We start from the raw sequence: 22,454 nt of genomic DNA on the forward strand, positions 1-22,454 counted from the left end.
AATAAATCTCAAAAGTACCTTTTGCATTTTTCAGTCGACATTATGTATGCAGTATGATATCATCTAGGTAAATTTTTAGGTCATGCAAAATAAACTGTTTAGTGTTGCCTACATGTGAAGATTAAAAACACAGACAGGAAAGATCCCCACCGATTTCAGGCTGCATGGGACTTCTGGAGAGGGAGGAAGGGAGCCAGGATGGTGGGGTGTATTGGGCTTCAACCGTTTATAAAGTTTTGTTTCTTAAAATATGTGATTGTAAATACAGCCAAGTGTTAGCATGTTAAATCATGAATGGATGGTATTATTTTCTGCAACTTAAAAAATAGTTTTGCCATTTCATAATTTTTAAAAAGTGAAGAATAACTTTTAAAAGACATACAGTGATATTCAGGTCAGGTCATTCTTGTTTTTATCATATGTATATACTTCTGATTCTTCCCAGCTATGCCTCCCTCTCTTTATTGCTGGCCTTGTCATATGGAATGGATGGGAAGAGAAAAAACACAGAGTATGTGGGAAACAGTAAACATTAGAATAAACTTGCATGTAGGAGGTATGGTTATAGGCCCCTTCAGCTTACCACAATCTTTTGAATTGGTTAAAGGTTTCAGACTTCTGGGGGTGGGGGTGGAACCATACCCCTTGCTGTTGAGTCAGTTCCGACTCATAGTGACCGTATAGGGCAGAGTAGAACTGTCTTGCGGCATTCCTAGGCTGTACATCTTTGCAGACGCAGACTGCTATATTTTTCTCCTGTGGAGCAGCTAGAGGGCTCGAACTGCTGACATTTTGGTTAGCAGGTGAGTGCTTTAATTAACCACTGCACCACCAGGTTTCCTTTCAATTTCTGGGAGGCCCTGTGAAAACAGGGTTACACAGTAACCATTGTACTGTATTTAATTAGTGTGTGGTCACCTTGGGCAACAGTGAGCAGGCCCTGCAGGGCGGAGGGCAGAGGCTGGGAGGGGAAGGCAGGAGCTGCTAGTTTCCATGGAAGAGAGGAAGTCCACAGCCTGGGGTGCCTGCACACAGAGGGCCCACGGTGAAGTGGGGCTGGAGCGGGGAGGCTCTTGGCCATCCAGGGCCGTTGTGAGGGGACCATAGTGCTGGAGATGCTGTCTGTGGTGCCGGCGACGCTGTCCGTGGTGCCGAGACACTGTCCGTGGTGCTGGAGACACTGCTTGGTGCCAGAGACACTGTCTGTGGTGCTGGAGACACTGCTTGGTGCCAGAGACACTGTCCGTGGTGCCGGAGACACTGTCTGTGGTGCTGGAGACACTGCTTGGTGCCAGAGACACAGTCCGTGGTGCCGGAGACACTGCTTGGTGCCGGAGACACTGTCCATGGTGCTGGAGACACTGCTTGGTGCCAGAGATACTGTCCATGGTGCTGGAGACGCTGCCTTTGCCTCTTTTTCAGGTTAGTTGAGAACAGCCTTGCACGTGTATCAAGGCACCTCACACAGTTCTAAGAAGTCCGCTAGAGCAGAGAAGGAAGGGTCAAGAAGCAGCAGCTGGAGACTTGCTGCTAGTTCCAGCTCAGCTTGTAACTGGAAAGTGTACCTGAGCAATCACTCTGTTTTCTTACAAGTAGAAAATAGAGACCAAGAGATGAACAGGCTGGAAGAGACAACGGTTCGCAGCCTCGTCTGAGCACACACTCTCTTACCCTTACTATAGCAGATGGCGTTAGTGCCTCCTTTCCTAACCTAAATCGAAGTCATAGATGATAAAGCTTATGTGTATACATAATCTTTTTAAAAATTTCAATATATGTTATTTGTTGTCCTGTGCCATCGAGTTGATTCTGACTCATTTCAATATATAGGAGAGATAAAAGTAAATAATTTATAGTAAAGTAATATGTATTTCAACCTGTAAATGCTCAGGCCTTAAAAGCACTAAAAGCTATAAAGAAGAAGCCAGAAGCTTATTCCTCCGTATAAAGAATAAGACTGGATTTTAAAGAAATGAGGCAATCAGAAATCATTCTGTATAAGAAATAGCCTGTTGCTGTCAAGTCAGCTCTGACTTGTGGTGTCTACGTGTGTGTCAAAATAGAGCTGTACTCTGTAGGGTTTTCAGTAGCTGATTTTTCTGAAGTAGATCACCAGGCCTTTCTTCCAAGCATCTCTGGGTGGACTCAACTCTCCAACCTTTTCATTAGCAGTAGATCATCTCTACCATTTGCACCACCCAGGGGCTCACTATAAGAAATAAAGAGAAAGAAAAGAGCAGATAATTCAGATGAACCTTAGGATAAAAACAGGTGTTAGGATAAGTAAGGACAGACTTGATTTATTTTGTATGTGGAAAAGCAGAGGAGGACGTGAGCTGTTGAAGTAAGGAATGCAGACCCAGACACATTCCAGACTGTCCAAGTGAGGAAGCCAGGACATGCGACATCCTTAGAAACGAGCCAGGTCTTATTGCTACATGTGGTGTCAAACCGGTTTCCTCTTTTATGACATGGATAGGGGGTGGCGATTCAGTGTCCTGGGATCCCACCACCTGTCAAGGCATCCACTCAGTCCATGGTACTTAATATGCCCTTGGCGACCACATCTTCTGATACTTCATGGGGAGCACAGCCTGGACTGGAAAAAGGAATAGAAGTAGAGAGGATTTTGAGAAACTGTGTGATGAGACTTGAGGTGACAGATTCAGAGAAAGACTGAAAAGCAACAGACAGTCCCCCAAATAATTTCAATATGTAATTTTTGTGTAAATTGCTTATCATTATGCTATATATTTTAGACATATAGGTAACACTGTGGAATATAGTAAAACATTTTTAATAAAATCTACTGAAACCTCTACATTGTATATACTTCCACTAAAAACAAAGCTTGGTTCTGAGCATGTTAATACGTAACCAGGTGCTTTAAACGTTCTCTGAATTCTTTTGTGGCTTGTGCAGTAATGGGCCTCTGCGCTGAAACCAACTCACTGTGTAGGTGGACTTGCCATAATACACTAATAGGGCAGAACATACATAATGAGGAAACTGGCTTCTGTCTCTACAACTAAGCTTGTCCTGAGTCCCTGGGTCCTTTATCTATCTTCTTGTGGAAACTTTCAGGGCTGTCATATACCGATGAGCTACTAGAAGCCATGGCTGGTACAAACGGTTAGCACACTTAGGGGCTAACCAAAACGTTGGGGATTTGAGGCTCTACCCAGAGATGCCTTGGAAGAAAGACCTGGTGATCTACTTCTGAAAAACCAGCCATTTAAAAACCCTATGGGGCACAGTTCTACTCTGACACACACGGGGTGGCTCAACAGCAAATGGTTCGTTTGGATGTGCTAACTGGTTTGTAGCTCTGTGGGTTCAGTCCAGCAGGATTTTGAAAACTGGGGGAAGCCATATAATCCCTCCATGCAGGGTGGTCCTAGGTGGGTACAAAACACCAGTGCACTCATGTGACAATTGAAACATTCCCCCCTGGCCCATTTCAAAAACACTTTTTAGGAAGTGGTAGTGCTGTAATTGAGAAGCCCCAATATACACCATAAATCTAATTCTCCTGTTATTCTTCTACAAACCCTGGCAACAAAGGTATCTCCTCCATTTTGGGCTGTTTCTGACAGTGACCACCTGCTGCCTGCCTTCACTCAACCCTTCATGTTGTTTACCTGTGAGTGAGTTCCTGACTTCATTTTATACGTCATTTCTCTGTATTGCTAGCTTATATTTTAATTACTTTTTCCATCCAGAGTTTAAGTGTAGGGAGGGAAGGAGATGGGGTCACCTCCTTTTTTTGAGTCCTTCTAGAAACGTAGCAGTGTGGAGAATATGATAGCGGCTCAGAAAAATAGTCTGAAGACAGAGGAATTAAATAATAGATTTTCTCCCGTAATTTATATTGAAATTCTCTCCAACTTCACTGGAAGCACACGCACGGGCCCGCGCGCACACGTACACACACACACACACACACACACACACTATTTTTAAGCATCATGAGACCTACATACTGCTTCTACCCTGAAGATAAAACGTGATTCCAAAATGTCAGAAACTTTAAAAAAAAAAATTCCCTAGATTATTAGCAATATGGGGGAGGAAAAGTCAAGCTGCTGAATTATTCCCCAAGTTCGTTTAATGGCAAAGTTGTAGGTTGGTTAGGCTTGTTAAAATGGCAGCCAAGTGCTTAGTTAAGGAATTGTAAAAATTAGAAACCAGTGTAGGATATAAATTAAGACTATCTAGAGGCTAGGAAGATTTGGGAATTTTGTGTGTGTGTGTGTGTGTGTGTGTGTGTGTGTTAAAATATCTAGCCAACTCCTGGAAAATAATGAGTGGTTGCCATAGCAACCCTGCGTTCACATGACACACCAGAAAATCATGAAAAGTGTTAGAATCAAAGGAAGCCAACCTGATTTTACGCTTTAATTTGGGGGAAAGAAATTCACCCAAAATGATTTCTAAAACAAATCATATTTTATTTTTCTTCTAAAGTGATTGCAGAAAAAATTTTCCTTTCTTTTTTTAAAATTGAAAACACTGGGAGGGAGACGATTACAAAGAAATGGAAGTGGGCTCTTTTAATATAAAAGATTTCACCCTCTTTGCAAAAGTCTCCAGTTCCACCCCCACAAAATTGCTATTTAAGCTGTTTTGAGACTAGTTGCCTCAAGTTTGTCAGATAACACATTTTTATGGATCATCTGTTTAATAGTCATCAGATACTGTTTATAGAGACACAACACATGGCCTTTATTCTCAGTGGTCACTGTCCAGTTGGCTGGATAAAAATAGCCTTTATTTAAAAACAATCTCCCCCATATTGAAGTCCTTGGAGAGAAATTAAATGCTAAATTGTGCTGAAGTGAGCAAATGAACAGTAAGTTATTGAAGGGAGAAAGAAGTATGGCTTGAGTAACCCAAGAAGGCTCAAAATCTGGCCTTATGGAGCCTGGCTCTGTCACTACAAGGATTATAGAGAAGGGTAGGAGTGGAGTGGAGTCCTTGGTGGGACAAATAGTTAATGTCCTCAGCTGCTGACTGAAAAGTTGGAGGTTCCAGTCCACCCAGAGGCACCTTGGAAGGAAAGGCCTAGTTATCTTCTTCTGAACAATCAGCTGTGAAAACCTGTGGAGCACAGTTCTACTCTGACACACATGTGGTCGCCATGAGTCAGAGTCAACTCAAGGGCGACTGGACAGAAGAGTGTGTTGTCTAGGAGGGGGAATAATGTGTTACCCAGTGAAAGTAATAAGCATGGCTGAGGCGAGGTGGGATGAGGAGACTGGGTTGGCTGGGGTGTAGAGTGTGTGTTGGGGAAAAGTGGCAGAGAAACAGTAAGTAAGATGAGACTGGGAACCTGCTCAGCGGGTTTCAGGGTCAGGAGACTGATCCAGGAGAGATGCAATGAAGGAAGACATCTCTGACAGCCTGGCTCTAGAGTCTCCTGGTGCCCTAATCCAGCTCAGCCCTGCTCCCCAATGCCCTGATTGATCCTTCAATACTCCCACTCTCCCCTGTGCTACCAGTACCCCCTTTTTAGTCTTCGTACTCCTACACAGTTAAGTCCAACATCCCGAATTGTGATTTGGACCCTGAGAGTTAACAACTGTGTTACAAATACAAGAACCAAAGAAAGCGCTGAGTGAGGAGACTCATCTGTTGGTGACACAGTCAGGATTCTGGGGAACTGGCGGTTAGACACAAATTAGGAAAATTCATGTAGAGTTCAGTAAAGGCACCAAATGAAAGTTGGCAGTAGGGTGTAGGGAAGTTTTATTGTAGTTTCATTGGCATTTTGATGCTCCCAATACGTCCACGTTTATAGAGTTGAAACACAAATCCTGGGAAGGCTGGAAAATGTATCTGTTCACCAGTGAGCTCAAATGATGTAGCAGAGAGCATGGGCTTTAGTGCAAAACAGCTTGGGCTCAAATCCCAGTTATTCTCATGACCAGTGTCAAGAAGCTCAAATCATTTCAATAACACAATCATCTGTGGAATGGAAAGAACAATGCCTTCTTATGTTCTGATGAATAAAGGAACTTCTAGCCCACAGTAGGCATCCTAACTGTTAGTGGTCATTCTCTCTTACTTACCACTTCCTGCCTACCGTCACCTCTTACCTACACTCTCAGAGACCATGGTTAATAAGATTTTCTCCAATTAGTAAGATTTAGCATGCAAAAACTTGGGAAGGCAAATCACCAACTTCATATGGAAGGGAAAGAGGTCCTGGATAAGTAAAGCATTACTGAAAAAGAAGAACAAAGTGGGAGGTCTTACTCCACCTGATTTTAGAAACTATTATACTGCCACAGTAGTCAGAACAGCCTGGTACTGGTACAACAACAGATACATAGACCAATGGAACAGAATTGAGAATCCATCCACATGTGAGCAGCTGATATTTGACAAAGGCCCCAAAGCAGTTAAATGGGGAAAAGATAGTCTTTTTTAACAAATGGTGCTGGCATTAAAAAAAAAAAAAAAAAAACTGGATATCCATCTTCAAAAAAATGAAACAAGATGCATACCTCACACCAAGCACAAAAATGAGCTCAAAATGGATCAAAGACCGAAATATAAAATCTAAAGTGATAAACATCATGGAAGAAAAAATAGGGATAATGTAAGGAGCCCTAATACATGGCATAAACAGTATAGAAAACATTACTAACAATATATAACAATGCAGAAGAAAAACTAGATAACTGGAAGCTCCTAAAAATCAAACACCTGTGCTCATCCAAAGACTTCACCAAAAGAGTAAAAAGATTACCTACAGACTGGGAAAAAGTTTTTAGCTATGACATATCTGATCAGTGTCTGATCTCTAAAATCTACATGATACTGCAAAAACTCAACTGCAAAAAGACAAATAACCTAATTAAAAAATGGGCAAAAGATATGAACAGGTACTTTACTAGAGAAAACATTCAGGCAGCTAACAGATACATGAGGAAATGCTCATGATCATTAGCCATTAGAGAAATGCAAATCAAAACTACAATGAGATTTCATCTCACTCCAGCAAGGCTGGCATTAATCCAAAAAACACAAAATAATAAATGTTGGAGAGGCTGTGGAGAGACTGGAACACTTACACACTGCTGGTGGGAATGTAAAATGGTACAGCCACTTTGAGAATTGATTAGGTGCTTCCTTAAAAAGCTAGAAATAGAACTACCATATGATTTGGCAATCCCACTCCTTGGAATATATCCTAGAGAAATAAGAGCCTTTACACGAGCAGATATATGCACACCCATTTTCATTGCAGCACTGTTTACAATAGCAAAAAGATGGAAGCAACCAAGGTGCCCATCAGTGGATGAACGAATAAATAAATTATGGTATATTCACACAATGGAATACTACACATTGATAAAGAACAGCGTTGAATCTGTTAAATATTTCATAACATGGAAGAATCTGGAAGGCATTATGCTGAGTGAAATCAGTCAGTTGCAAAAGGACAAATATTGCATAAGACCACTATTATAAGAACTCAAGAAATAGTTTAAACAGAGAAGAAAATCTCTGATGGTTACGAGAGGGAGGAGGACAGGAGGGTAGGAAAGGGGTATTCACTAATTAGATAGTAGATAAGAACTACTTTAGGTGACGGGAAAGACAACACACAATACAGGTGAGGTCAGCACAACTGGACTAAACCAAAAGCAAAGAAGTTTCTTGAATAGACTGAATGCTTTGAAGGCCAGTGTAGCAGGGGCCAGGGTTTGGGGACCATAGTTTCAGGGGACATCTAAGTCAATTGGCATAATAAAATCTATTAAGAACACATTCTGCATCCCGCTTTGGAGAGCGGCGTTTGGGGTCTTAAACACTAGTAAGTGGCCATCTAAGATGCATCAATCGGTCTCCACCCACCTTGACGAAAGGAGAATGAAGAACACCAAGGACACAAGGTAATTGCGAGCCCAAGAGACAGAAAGGGCCACGTAAACCAGAGACTACATAAGCCTGAGACCAGAAGAGCTAGATGGTACCCAGCTACACCAGATGACTGCTCTGACAGGGAACACAACAGAGAACCCCTAAGGGAGCAGGAGAGCAGTGGGATGCAGACCCCAAATTCTCATAAAAAGACCAGACTTAATGGTCTGACTGAGACTAGGAGGACCCAACTCTTCAGACATGGATTGTAGGGATGGAGAGGAATGCTGGTGAGGAGTGAGCTTCTTGGATCAGGTGGACACTCGAGACTCTGTTGGCATCTCCTGCCTGGAGGGGAGATGAGAGGGTAGAGGGGGTTAGAAGCTGACAAAATAGAGAGGAAATGAGAGAGTAGAAGGAGAGAGTGGGCTGTCTCATTAGGGGAAGAGCAATTGGGAGTATGTAGCAAGGTGTATATAAGTTTTTGTGTGAGAGACTGACTTGGTTTGTAAACTTTCACTTAAAGCACAATAAAAACTAAAAAAAAAAAAAAACTTGGGAAGGAATACATTTAAAAAGGCCAACTTCTATTAGCTTTGGATTTTGCTGCCATGTGTTGTTGTTACCCCAATTAGGTCAGACAGTGGAGAGGTGGTAGTTTTGAGCTTTTTTTTTTTTTTTTTTTTTTTTTCCAGCATGCTGGGCTGCTGCTCTGGTTTGCTCTTCACTCTTTGCTTGGAGGGACTGGATCTGTGGAAGCCCTCTTGGAAAAAGAAATCACCTCAGCCACTCAGGCAGGCAGGCTCTGAACAGAATACTCAAATTTTCTTTCTCCCTTCCGTTTATCTCTCTTCAGGTGCCAGAAATGGAGAAAGTGGCTGTGTGAGAGAGGATATAGACATAGAACTTTTGAATGAGAATAACTTCCATTCTCTCTCCATAATTCTTATTCTTTGGTCCCTAGGCACCCAAGCCTCCATCAGTGCCCCTTCCCCATCTGCACTTGTTTTTCCATACCCAAAGCCACAGCTCAAAATTTTGAGTGCTGCTTATCTGCAAGGTTTGTAAGATGTAGGTGTACACGGATATGGAAACATCTCAAGGGATTTAACCTCAGAAGGTTTAAATATGTGAAGAACGTCACTGATCTTGCAGGCCCAAAATCTTTTTCTATCAGAGCCCAGATGAGGGATGCTCAGTCTAGGTTCCAGGCAGCCCTCTGGTCCTTCCCTCAGACTGGCTACATCTGTGGGTCAGCTAGCCTCATCCATCAAGACTGGCACAGCTGTCTCTAGAATGTTCTTCAATCAAAGGTATTGAGAGGGAGTGGGGTAAGTGGGAGAAGTACATCCTTACCTGTTGCTAGGGTTGTTTAGACCTTGGAAGGTATAGTTGAGAATGAGTTGTGTTCCGTGGAGTCCCAAGAATAATATTGTAATTGGCGTGGTGCTCTAGCATTTATGTGTTCATCTGCATTTTGTATAATGCATCGTCTCGTTCTCTTCCATTTGAAATTCAGGAAGCTGAATCTTATTCAGCTAAAAAGGCACTGCAGCTGAGATTTTAACTAGGCCTTATACAAAGTCCAAGCTCGTTGAAGCCCTGGAAGATGCCAAAGGAGCAAGAGCTGGGTTCCTGACCTTTGATAAGAATGTAGAGGGAGGGTGGTCTCCATTTAGCAGGAAGAGAATGTAGAGACAACATGAACAAATAAAATATATGCCGTTTGTTTGATCTACAAGGTTATCAACAAGATGTATTTGTAAGTGCTCTCTTCCAAGGAGGCTGTGTCTGTCTCCCAAGCTCTATTTTTGTCATGTCACTCCTCCTCTCAAATTATTGCTCTAATCCTACAGTGAAAAGGGAGCCCTTGTCTAAATCTCCAGAGCATCCTCCCACTCTCCTCCCCAGTTTCATCACCGGATGGTCCACCTCCATTGACATCCACTGCAGCCATGTGTACCCTGGCTGTGCTTCCCAGATGTGATTTCAGGGCCCAGGATTTTCTTAAATCGGCACATGGGCATCGGGGAATCTATTCTAACACTGCCAACGTGTTTGTAAATTATCTGACTTATAAACTGATACCTGCTTTCACCATAATTTCATAAAAGCAAGGTCACCCTAACATCAAAAAGCAGGAACAACACATTAGCAGAATGAATACCATTTTTAATTGAAAAAAGAAGCATCTTTAATTAAAAATTCATTTTTTTTTCACTTTACCAAAAAATGAGAAAAATGTCACGGGCAGACATCTGTGGACAGGCGTTTGGTAATAACTAACTGAGTTTATCCTGGGTTGGTGATGTTTCTCTGTCTGGAATGTTCTTCTATATTTCATTTTATCAAAATTCCAACATTCCTTCACATCACAAAGAATACCCTGTTTCCACTCTGAATCCTTTCCAGATATCCTGTGAGAATGTCACCTGAACTCAAAGCTCTCCTGTCTGTTCTCGTTTGGCCTTGCTACTTACTGTCTTGTGACCTCTCTTATATAATGAGTCATCTTTCATGTATGCATGCCTTGTCTTCGCAACTGGACAATACGCATCTCATACTGTCTTTTAACTTCCATTGTGTTTTTCAAATACCAAAAGAAAAAAAAGTCATTTGCCACTGAGTTGATTCTGACTCATGGTGATCCCACGTGTTACAGGGTAGAACTGCTCCACAGAATTTTCTTGGCTATAAATTTTGTTTTAAAAAATTGTGCTTTAAGTGTAAACTTACAAATCAAGTTAGTCTCTCATACAAAAATGTATATACATCTTGCTATATACTTCTTGTTTCTTTCCCCCAGTGAGATGGTATTAGTTATATTTTTTAAGGCAGCGGATCATCAGGCCATTCTTCGCAGCACCTCTGAGTGGGTCCAACCACTAACCTTTAGGTGAGTAGTCAAAACCCAAAACCCAAACCCAGCGCCGTCGAGTCGATTCCGACTCGTAGCAACCCTATAGGGCAGAGTAGAACTGCCCCATAGAGTTTCCAAGGAGCGCCTGGTGGATTTGAACTGCTGACCCTTTGGTTAGCAGCCGTAGCTCTTAACCACTACACCACCAGGGTTTCCGGTGAGTAGTCAAGCACAAACTATTTGCGCCACCTAGGCACAAATACATGGTACTTACTTTATCTAATATATGGTACTTAATAAGCTTTGACAGTTTGCTGAATGGACAAAATATATTCTATGATATAGCTGTACTTCATATTAGCTGGAACCATGCTGTCATTGTTGCTTAACTATATGGTTATTTACATTAAGGTAGAGAGGAATTGAGAGAATGGCTGCCAAAGTATGTAATAGTTAAAATACAGAAATTAAAAAAAAAAAAGTCATGGCTTTCAATCCTCACTTTGACATTATAATTAGATTTATTTCTAAGCCAAATTCAAACACAGACATTTGATTAAAGAGAAATTGCATTGTACTAGTTATTTGGTGATAGATACAGGAATTTTCTGTGATTTCTTGTCTCAAGGAAGTTGGAATCCAATTGGAATGAGACACTTCATGATGTGGTGAATGTAAGTATGAGCATTTCATCGCTCATCAGAAGTTCAGAGAGACCAGGGTGAGCAGGTTTGACCACCTGGAGAAGCTCTCCAGACACGGGAGCCTTTGAGCTGCCACTGATGAGGGAAGAAAGTGCAGATGAAGGACAGAGTGTACGAGCAGGTTGCAGAGGCCTTTTCCCTTGGCTTTAGTCTTGTGCTGGCACTCACACGTGATTAACTTAACACATAAGGAGAGGGACAGTGGGCTGGGAAAGGTGACCCGTGTGACTCTGGGGAGTCAACATAATATTTGGGCAAACCCTTTAGTCACGTTCCCATTTTCATTTGCTTTGTCTGCTGCTCTGCATGCTTCCTGGGATGTTACATTTCAGGACTCATTACTGAGCCGTGACTGTTTGTCAGACACAGTGCTAGGGTACAAAAGTGGCTAAAAACTTTTGTACCCTAGAACAGTCACAGAGCCTACTTCTGCACAGCTCACTGCTGTCAGTGGAGGCTTGCTTGTTACGATGCTGTGGAACAGGTTTCAGTGAAGCTCCCAGACTGAGATGGACTAGGAAGAAAGGCTGGTTGTCTGCTTTAGAAAATCAGCCAGTGAAAACCCTATAGATTACAATTGTCCAATCCACAACTGATCATAGGGATGGTGCAAAGTTTTGTCCCATTGTTCATGGGGTCCTCAGGAGTCGGGGGCCCACTCCACAGCAGCTAAGAACAACAAGGGGCTAGTGAAGAGAAGGTCATTTGTTAAATAATCACTCAAATAAATGTAACATTACAATTCTGACAGGTGTTATCCAGCAGAGTCATATGGTCCAAGGAGATGTATTAGTGAGACCTGATCCTCTCTGGGATAGAGTGGAGGGTTATGTCAGATCAGCTTCCAAGAGAATGACCGACACCTACAGTGTAAGTAGGTGTGTACCAGGTGGAGGGGCAGGGTTGGGATAGGGGGAAAAGAGCTGTCTATGTAAAGGAAAAGCATGTGCGAGACTCTGCGATGGTACGGAGGATGGAGGGTCCCGGGACGGAAAGAAGACCTGTGTGGCTGGAGCTCGAGGAAAAGGAGAGGGGGAGTGAGAAGGATGAAGATGGGGCAGGGGGCAGGCACTGACCGTACAGGACTTTGTAGAGCTTGGTAAAGGTTTTAGCTTTTATTCCAAGAGTAACAGGAAGGTACTGAGAAGCTTAAGCAGGGGAGCGATAAAATCTGAACTGTGCATTTAAAAGATTGTTCAGACTACTGTCTACAGTATGAAGAGGGACTACTGTACATCTTGAAGGGAAGCAAGACAGAGCAAGAGAGACAGCTAGGAGTAAATGGGGAGAGACGTGAACAGAATAGAGAGGTACTTAGGGGGCACTGAGAGCTTGAAGGAGGAATTCTAGCTAAAAGTAGCATATCAGAGAGGCTTTTAAAAAGTGAATGCCCATTTTTCTCTAGTGTTCCTCTTCTTTCTCTCCCTAAGTCAGAGTGGGAGAGAACGACAACTCTTTAATTTGAAAGGCTCCTGGTCTTCTGCTGCCTTTTTGTGCTTTTATAACCAAATCTTGGTTCTCTGAGCATAAATTGTTGGTAATCGGTGAGTTACTAGGACTCAGTGGTCAAGTACAAATAATCTGGTATGCTTAAAGAAGCTCAAAGGTGTCTGTGAGCCAAAGATGCCTCTGTTGCGGATTACTGAGTACACATACACAGACACACACATACACACAGTATCCTTGGAGTCGTGTTTGTTCCTGACAACAGGGAACTTCTGCTAATGCTATGTCTCCATAGCACAGTGTGGGAAATTCAGCAGGCGTCCACTCAATGTGCAGAACCACCAGAAAGCCTGGTTCTTCTACCTCTAGTATTCTTTTCGGGTGTACCAGAGTGGAGGACAGAATCATAATCCTTTGTTGGAATCTGCCCTTTTGGCCTGACTTCTGACCTCATGTTTGGAGTGGTGGGAAGCCGCTCAATGCAAAGAGCTTTGACCAGCACTGATGGCAGAAACGAGCATCTGCTCGGCTTTGAAGGGCCTCTCAACTGTCTCTCATGACTTTGTCCTCGGTAGGACTTGCTCCCTGCCTGACTGGTCCCCTGCTTCCTGCCCAGATGACTGGAGATATTGTCTTGGGCTGCCACAGCTGCATTCCCTTCCAATCCATCAGAGAGCAACACCAGCCATGATTGATGCCATCTTCCTTAACATGCTATGTGTCACCTCTTCTGAGGCAGTACTTATTTCCCAAGAATTGCAGCTTGGTTTGGTAAGCACCATCCTTCAAGGGTTATTGGTTTAAAACTAGTAGGACTTGTGGGAATGCCATTCACTGAGGTAAATTATCAAATGTCAGTGCGATCCAGGCAATTTCTCCCTACCTACCAGTTATTCCATTTTATAAGCCTTGTTTTGAAGCTCTGAGGATGTTGGCTGGGGAAGGCTAGTAAGACTGTGACTTTATAGCAGCAAATATGCAAACGTTTTACTGGTTTTAATTAATTCCAAGTGCAAGATGAGTCATCTGTGTGACATGGCCGCCAAGAAAGCTAATGTCATAAGAGTCTACCTCAATAGAAATACAGTGGCCTCCAATTTCATCTGGAGCCTACGTTCAGTTCCAGGAGTCACATTTTCAAAAGAAACATACTTCCCTGGACAACTCTAAAGCTGTGCTGTCCAATATGGTATTAACTAACCACATGTGGCCATTTAATGCTAAATTAATTAAAATGTGCCATAGTCACATGTACCTAGAGGCTGGAGCGTTAGGGCAGCACAAATGGAGACCATTTCCTCCATTGCAGAAAGATTTATTGGACAGTGTTGGTTTAGGCAATGTCCCACCAGGAGAGTGAAGAGCTCTGAAACCTTTTGGAGTGAAGGATGGTTGGAAAAACTGAAGCTGTTTACCCTGGAAAAATTTTCTCAAACAATTCAGGGACTGTGTGATGGAAACAGAAATTAAATATTCCAAAATGACTCAAGAGAGCTTAGCTTGGACTAACTGAGGGAATACAAAAAGAGTCAGTTTTAGTTCAGTACAAATACAGCTTTTCTCTCAGAACTGGTAAAAGTAGAATGTGATGTCTCCCAGAATTGTGATTGCTCTTTCATTCAAGATGTTCAAATAAAAACAAATGTCTAGTTATTGGGGTATTGTGGAGGGGATTCCTGCACCAGATAGAGGTGGTGAGGTGTCCTGACTTTTAGAACCAGTTTAAAACAAAAAAAAAACCCAAACCCAAACCCATTGCCATCGAGTTGATTCCGACTCATAGTGACCCTATAGTACTGGGCCCAAATCCCAGTTCTGCCAATTTCCAGTTATATGGCTTTAGTTACCTCACTAAACCTCTCAAGATACTATCAATGAAGTGGGGGCAATAATAAGAGCTGCCTCATAATATAGTTTTGGGTATTAAATGAGACAATGAATTCTAAAGTATCTTGGACTGCCCTGACCCATAGTAGCTGGTGCATACTAACTTCCTCCCTTCCTCACTGTAGTCAGCAGGTCCCAGCTGAATAGCTGCCTCCATGACAGACAGTATTTACGTGAACAATTCATTCTCATGGCAGTTTACACATAGTCACTGAAATGCTACTCCACTCCAGAATCCAAATTGAAATGCAAGGGAAATGAGAGTGATGCTATTCTAGGGGTAAACCTTAATCCTCCCCAATTTATTTTTAAAATAAATTATTTCCAGAGCAAGACTTCAGTCATTATTAGCAGCGAATTACTTACAATACTGCGTAAATACCAAATGTCATCACCAGGCAATTGAGAACCGTGATACTAGGTATTTCCTAAGGTCTTGTCCAGCCTAGAGGTATTGCAGTTCTTCATTTAAGGTTTAAGGCCATGGTTTTACTCAGTGGGGATTTGGACTAAAGTCAGAGTGTTTAGTTGCAAGTCTAAAGTGTTTAGTTCCAAGTCGAAAGGCAGCATCCTTTCTCTGGCATCCACTTTTATGCCAATGAAGATGTGGCGAGGAGACCTTCAAAGTCCTTCTTCCTCAAACTTCCAGGCACGAGGCCAGAGGGCTCTGGGAAAGTGTCTGCTGTGTGGGTGGTTGTCACCAGAGCAGAACACGGGTGGCAAGCAGCACTATAGCCTCTATCTCACCTAACACACAGTCTTCAAGCTGCCAGCACCCTTGCTGTTTGTGGGAAGGAAGGGTTTTTGCCCAGGCTACGCTAACATTGCCCCAAGAGCTGTGAGTCCAAATAGCAAGCCAGCTAGGACTGCTCATTCGAGATGAGATGCACGTCCGTTGGTCTGTCATCGAGGGCCAAAGGATCCAGATAACTTTAGGATCCAGTTGCTGATTGGCTTGAAACATCTAAATCTTCATGGATTCAAATGAATATGAAATATGGAATGGGCACACTGAGAAGTGTGTTAGAAATCTGAAGCTTGTGCCCAGATGCCCATTGTTGCATGACATAGGGAGAACTGCCCTTGGAATAATGTTTGCTTTTTTAAATTACTGTAAATATCATGTAACAAAACATTTACCATTTTAACATCCTTCATATGTACAATTTAGTGACATTGATTATGTTTATCATGTTAGAAAGCAATTATGGTAACATTTGAAAAATATTTCTTTTTAAATATAACAAAAAAAAACCCAAAACAACCCAGTGCTGTCGAGTCAATTCCGACTCAAATATAGGTCCCAGTATATCAAAGAATAAATTTTCCAGTAACTTAAAAAAATACAAAAACCTGTCTTCATAGCGCCTGACAGAGGTTGGATCTGCTGCTTCTGATTTTTTTTTTTTTGGGGGGGTGAGATGTGAAGAGTTAAGTGAGCTGCCCAGGCCACGGAAGCCCCAGGTGGAATGGGAAATAAAAGCTAAATCCAATACTTGGCTTTTACTCATCTTCTCTTTCAATTACAATCTGTTTCCGTCAGCTTTTTCCATATTAGCTTGTAGCCCTCAATAAGTGAACCAGTTTGAGTGGCTACTTTTACAGTTCAATTCTGTGCCATCAGATAGTATTTACTGGGAATCCCTTAGGCTCCAGAAGAACTGCGCCAGCCCTGGAGGGAATGTAAAAGAGAAAGCGTGTGTGGTCAGGGGCTCAGTGAGGGCAGGACTCTGATCATGCTCTGCTCAGGAGCATTGGAAATTCGTCATTGCTAACCAAATACAGCCTCAGTCTGTTCAAGGCCTTACACATTTCAGCGCCTGTCTAAGGCTGTCTTTCTGTTTTTTTTTTTTTTTTTTTCGTAGCTTATTCTGTAAGGTTTATCTGAACACACTCGCTGTTCTGGCAGAAAAAAAGTTTTACATCAGTCCTAGGGAGGGAGAGAACTTGTTTTCTGATTTGTAGGCTGCAAAGGGCCTGTCGTATAAATTGGGTCTTTTCATAAACATCTGTGAAAGCCTCCTCCTAGTGTTGAGACTGGAAGTCAGGGAAACACAGGACTGAGGACTCCATGGGACCTGCAGGGAGGGGAAGGGCACAAGCAGAGATCAGACAACCACATTGGGAAACTTCTACCTTGCCCCATCACTTGCCTGCCTGCTCTTCTCCCCCATGTGGTCTCAGAAAATATGACAGTGCCACTGCTCCATTCTTCTTGGTCGGGTCAAGTACTATTTTGTTCTACAGTTTTCCTATTCTGTTCAGGACCATCTTGAGTCCCTAGTCAGAACATTCAGTAGTGGTAGCTGGGCACCGTCTGGTCCTGGTCTCAAGGTAGGTGAGACCATTGTTTGTGTAAACTCTTGGTGCTGTAAACTGGCTTCTTCTTTGAGCCTTTGGTTTCCTCTTTCTATTTTGCTCCAGATGAGTAGAGAACAATAGTTGTATCTTATTGGCCCATTTGTTTTTTACTCTTCCTCTCTGTCTCTCTCTGTATGCGTCTGTCTAATGTTTTTCTTAACAGTTTGAAATCACTTTTAGCAATCATGCCCCTTTACTGTAAATATTTTTATGTGTATTTACTAAGAAAAAAGATATTTTCTTATGAAACACAGTGCAGTTATTCAACATCAGAATCTTTAATACTGATACAACGTTATTATCTAACCCACATCAATATTCAAATATCAGTTGTTCCAATGGTATACTCTGTAAGCACTGCCACCCCTGCTCCAGAATCCAATCCAGGGTCAGCCATTGTCTTTAGTTGTTATGTCTCCTTAATCTACTTTCATCTGAAACATTTCCTCAGTCTTTCTTTGTCTTTCATGACCTTTATATTTTTAAGGAGTACAGACCGGTTATTGTGTAGAATGCTCGTGAATATGATTTGTCTGATATTTCCTCATGATGAGGTTTTTGGCAGCAATCCAGCAGAATTGGTGTTGTGTCCTCCTCAAGGCATTCTATCAGGGGGCATCGGATGTTGGTTTGTCCACTGGAGATGCTCCTTTTGATCTCTTGTTTAAGGTGATTTCTGTCAGGTTTTTCCACTGTAAAATGGCTATTTTTCCTTTGAAATTAGCAAAGAATTCGTGTGGACATTCTTTGAAATGATATTAATATCTTTTTCAGCATCTAATTTTCACCTGTTAGTTTTAGCATCCATAAATGATTCTTGCCTGAATCAATCATTATTATAATGGACGCCAAATGGCAGCTTTTCTGTTACTTCATTGCCTGTTCATTGGCATTCTGCAAAAACATGGTACGCTGCGTGAATTCGTATGTCACTGTGTGCAGGAACAGTGCTAATCTTCTCTGCATCTTTCCAGCTTTAGTATGTGTGCTGTTGAAGCAAGTACCACTCCACCTTTAAACGCTACACACACCACGGTGAGCCACTATGCTTCCCTATCACAATTAATTCCTTCAACCTCTGCCTGGTAATTTTCTTTTCCAAAGTTAGGAAATGTAAAAGTGAGGTGGGTGTGACATTTTGGCACATCCATGCAGTCTTTAAAACAAGCCAAAGGGCATGCCTGCCCTAGCTGGTCAAGCCTAATACTAGAGAGACACATATTAGCACACCATCATGGTGGTCAACACAATGTTGACAGAGCTCCGCAGTGGGTGTTTCCCACCCTTCCCACCCAGGGCGTCCCTCAGGAATACGTCCAGTTCTCTGTTGACCAGTCCTACATGCTGAAAAGTATCTGGCATCATCCATGGGCCAGATGGCCCAGGTATGTTGGGAAATGTAGAAGTGGGACTTAGGTCGGCTTTGGAGTCTACCAAGGAAGTGCCTTGTTTTGCACTGATGCATCTCCCTCCCTCCCTGTCCAGCTTCTACCCACCTCTTCTTAGTTTTATGACCACTAAATTCCTGCTGAAGCCAAATGCTTAACAAGGAGGTTGGCCACGCTCTAGAGACCAGTGGAATTTGTTCTCTCGTGATGCCAACTTGGAGCCCTTGTCTCAGCTTCCCCAGGAGCTCGCTTTGACCACTACCTTGTACAGACAATCCTACAGCACATATGGGGCTCCTCTCTTGATTTCAGAGACAGGGTTTTTTTTTCCTGTCCATTTCAAACGTGTAGTATCTACAAACTGCACGTCCAGGTGCAGCAAAGAGGCTGATTTTTTTTCTGTTGTGATGTCAGGACATGATTTGAGGGAAGATATGTCCCATTACTAGTCCTTTAGATCCCATATTAGATAATCACATATTCTGTCTTTAGGCCTCTTGGAAATTGCAGATATATCTGAGAGGTGTGACTTGTGACACCCTCAACATGTTTATGTGGGTGAGTTCAGCAGGTACTTTTTCCTATTCCGATTCTGCTTAAGATGTTGGGAAACTTCCATCAAGAAGAGTAGAAGTGGAGTGAGAAATTGCTCTCCCAGTTTTGCCATGGACTGACCTTTCTCTTAATACAGAGGCAATATAATTTTTCTCACTTCTCTCTGTAACAGTCACATACTAGATCCTGTTTGGTCCCGAGCAATCATGAGGATGGCATAAGATGGGCAGGCATTTTACTCCATTGTGCAATTGGTCACCATGAGTCAGGGGCTGACTCAAGAGTAGCTAACAACAGTAGCCGCTATCATCATCATTATCATCATTTGTATTATTATTATTTATAGTTTATATTCCAGGGATTATTCTAAATTCTATGTATGGATTATGGTCATTAGATTCTCACAACAATCCTAGGAGTATTGCCATTTTACAGATGAGAGAAGCTGAGGCACAGACTAAGGTTTAATCTCCTTATTTTATAAATGAGGAAATAGTAGCCCAGGTTTTTTATGTAATTTGCTGAAATTAACACCACCAGGTAGTATACAGCTCTCCTGGTGTTTTTTTCCCATTTTATTGTGTTGCATAGTAAAGTGACCTTTGTGTTTTGGTGAAGGGCATCTCCTTTAATCCCTGCTGGCATAAAGAATGAGCTTTTCCTAAGCAATTTCTAAGTCTAGGAAGGGAGATTCTGGGGATGAGAATGTTGAATAATCATTTCAAATGATGAAAAGTACCAAATCATAAAAACATACATTCATAAAATATACAAGGGCTTCTCCTTGAGAAATGGGCCATTTACATTGTAATGCAAGAGCATTCCTGGGACCGTTAGTGTGCAAACTTTGCCCAATGCTTCAGAATACAAACCCATAAACATTGATTTAAGAGGGGGGAAGTTTCCATCAATATACAACTCAGCCAGATTGTTCAAGGGAAGTTCAGCACTGTTGTCACGCAGGCCAGAGACTTATGATGTAAACCATGCCTGATCTCGTAGACTTTTCTGCTCATATGTGATTCTCCTGAGTCGATGTAATGTTTCAGTGTCAGTGGGACACAATTCAGTTCTTAGAAAAGCTGTGTGTTTCTGCTCATGTGATCTGGAAATAAGATTTGGGCTCAATATTCTGAATTATTTTTATAATGGGGGAAGGATAAGGGGGTTCAAAAACCACCAATTCTCAATTTCTGGGGAGGGAGAAGCAGAGTGGAGAGCAGACCAGCTGTTGTGGGACTGGCCCAGTGTGGCTGAGTCCCAGTGCAGTGTTCTAGACATAGCTGTGTCCCCATGAGGCTGGCCACGGGGGTATGACTGATCTCTGGTCATCACAGCAGCTGCACCATCAGGCAGTTTCAGTGTCGTGTGAACACATACAAAAAACTAAACCAAACTCATTGCTGTTGAGTCAATTCCTACTCATAGTGACCCTATAGGAAAAAGTACAACTGCCCCATGGGGTTTCCAAGGAGTGGCTGGTGGATTCAAACTGCCATAGTTCAGGCAATAAAGCCAGTGTAAGAAGAGTGAAGAAAACCAAAGACTCAAGGAAACAATTAGTCCAAAGGACTAATGGACCACATGAACTACAGCCTGAGACCAGGAAAACTAGATGGTGCCTGGCCACTCCTACCAGCTGCTCTGACCAGGACCACAATAGAAAGTCCCAGACAGAGTAGAAAAACAATGTAGAACAAAATTTAAATACATGGAAAAAAAAAAGACCAGACTTACTGGTCCAATAGATACTGGAGGAACCCCCGAGACTATGGCCTTTAACCCCCTTCAAACTTGAAATTGAACCTACTCGCGGAGATCACCTCTCAGCCAAACAATAAGCTGGCCTATAAAGTGAGCAATAACACCAGTGAGGAACGTGCTCCTCAGAACATTCAACTCTACATGAACAAAAGGGTAGCATTTCCTCAAAACCAACGTGCAGAAGGCAGGAAAGCCAGGTGAATGGAGACAGGGAACCCAGGTGGAAGTAGGTAGAGTGCCGACACATTGAGGGGATTGCAACCAATGTTATGAAAAAATCTGTGTGTAGACTGTTGAATGGGAAACTAATTAGCTCCATATACTTTTACCTAAACCACAATAAAATGTTCAAAAAAAAGCTGGTGTGGCCTGGTTGTAGACAGCCTATAGAGTTGAGTGTGACTTGGTGGCAGGACCCATGAATGGGGCATCCCTCACAGCAGAGAGGCTCCTGTGGACTTCCTTATTTCAGTAAGATTCCTTTCTCCCTGAAAGAGAGCTCACTTTCCCTTGACTACTGTCCTTTGCCTCTGTTGACTAGTTCAAATTTCACCAGGACTTCAAGGCCCACCCCTAATCCACATGAATTCTTTAAGCCCTTTCATCACCCTGGTACCAACATACTAAACCAGTTGCTATCAAGACAACTCCAACTCATTGCGACCCCACGTGTGTCAGAGTAGAACTGTGCTCCATAGAATTTAAAATGGCTGATTTTTCTACAAGTAGATAGCCAGACCTTTCTTCCAGGGCACTTCTGGGTTGACTTGAACCTCCAATTTTTCAGTCAACAGCTGAGCTTTTAAATGTCTGCACCACCCAAGGACTCTAGTACCAGTATACACTGCCTGAGATTGTGTCTACCACTTCACCCATGTGGAAAAGAGAACTAGCGTTTCATGTGTCAGGCATGGCACTAGATGACATGGACTCATTTAATCTCTACAAGCCTATGAGATAACTCCCACCATCAACATCTGTAGGCGGGACACCAGGTGGTCGTTGTTATTGTTAGGTGCTGTTGAGTTGCTTCTGACTCTGAGCGACCCTATGTACAACAGAACGAAACACTGCCCAGTCCTGTGCCATCCTCACAATCCTTGTTAGGCCTGAACCCATTGCTGCACCACTGTGTCATTCCATTTCTTTGAGGATCTTCTTTTTTCGCTGACCCATTACTCTGCCAAGCATGATGTCCCTCTCTAGGAACTGATCCCTCCTGAGAACATGTCCAAAGTATGTGAGATAAAGTCTCACCATCCTTGCATCTAAGGACCATTCTGGTTGTACTTTTTCCAAGATTTGTTCATTCTTTTGGCAGTCCATGGTATATTCAATATTCTTCGCCAACACCACAATTCAAAGGCGTCAATTTTTTTTTTCCTTATTCATTGTCCAGCTTTCACATGCATATGAGGTCACTGAAAATACCACGGCTTGAGTCAGGAGCAACTTAGTCCTCAAAGTGACATCTTTGCTTTTTAACACTTTAAAGAGTTCTTTTGCAGCAGATTTGCCCAATGCAATACATCATTTGATTTCCTGACTGCTGCTTCCATGAGTGTTGATTGTGGATCTAAGTAAAATGAAATCCATGACAGCTTCAGTCTTTTCTCC

General features: G+C 42.5%; 1 protein-coding gene and 1 non-coding gene across 2 annotated transcripts in view; one reads left to right on the top strand and one right to left on the bottom strand.

The window, feature by feature from the left end:
- Window positions 1-22,454, top strand: part of DPP6 (dipeptidyl peptidase like 6) — a 1,008,238-nt gene that overhangs the window by 42,047 nt on the left and 943,737 nt on the right. The gene's annotated exons all lie outside the window — the stretch shown is intronic.
- LOC111750639 (U6 spliceosomal RNA) lies at window positions 18,029-18,134 on the bottom strand. Its single transcript, XR_002785741.1, has one exon. It is a non-coding gene; the product is annotated as a U6 spliceosomal RNA (small nuclear RNA).

Source organism: Loxodonta africana, chromosome 22, assembly GCF_030014295.1.
Source record: "Loxodonta africana isolate mLoxAfr1 chromosome 22, mLoxAfr1.hap2, whole genome shotgun sequence".
Classification (NCBI taxonomy): Eukaryota; Metazoa; Chordata; class Mammalia; order Proboscidea; family Elephantidae; genus Loxodonta; species Loxodonta africana.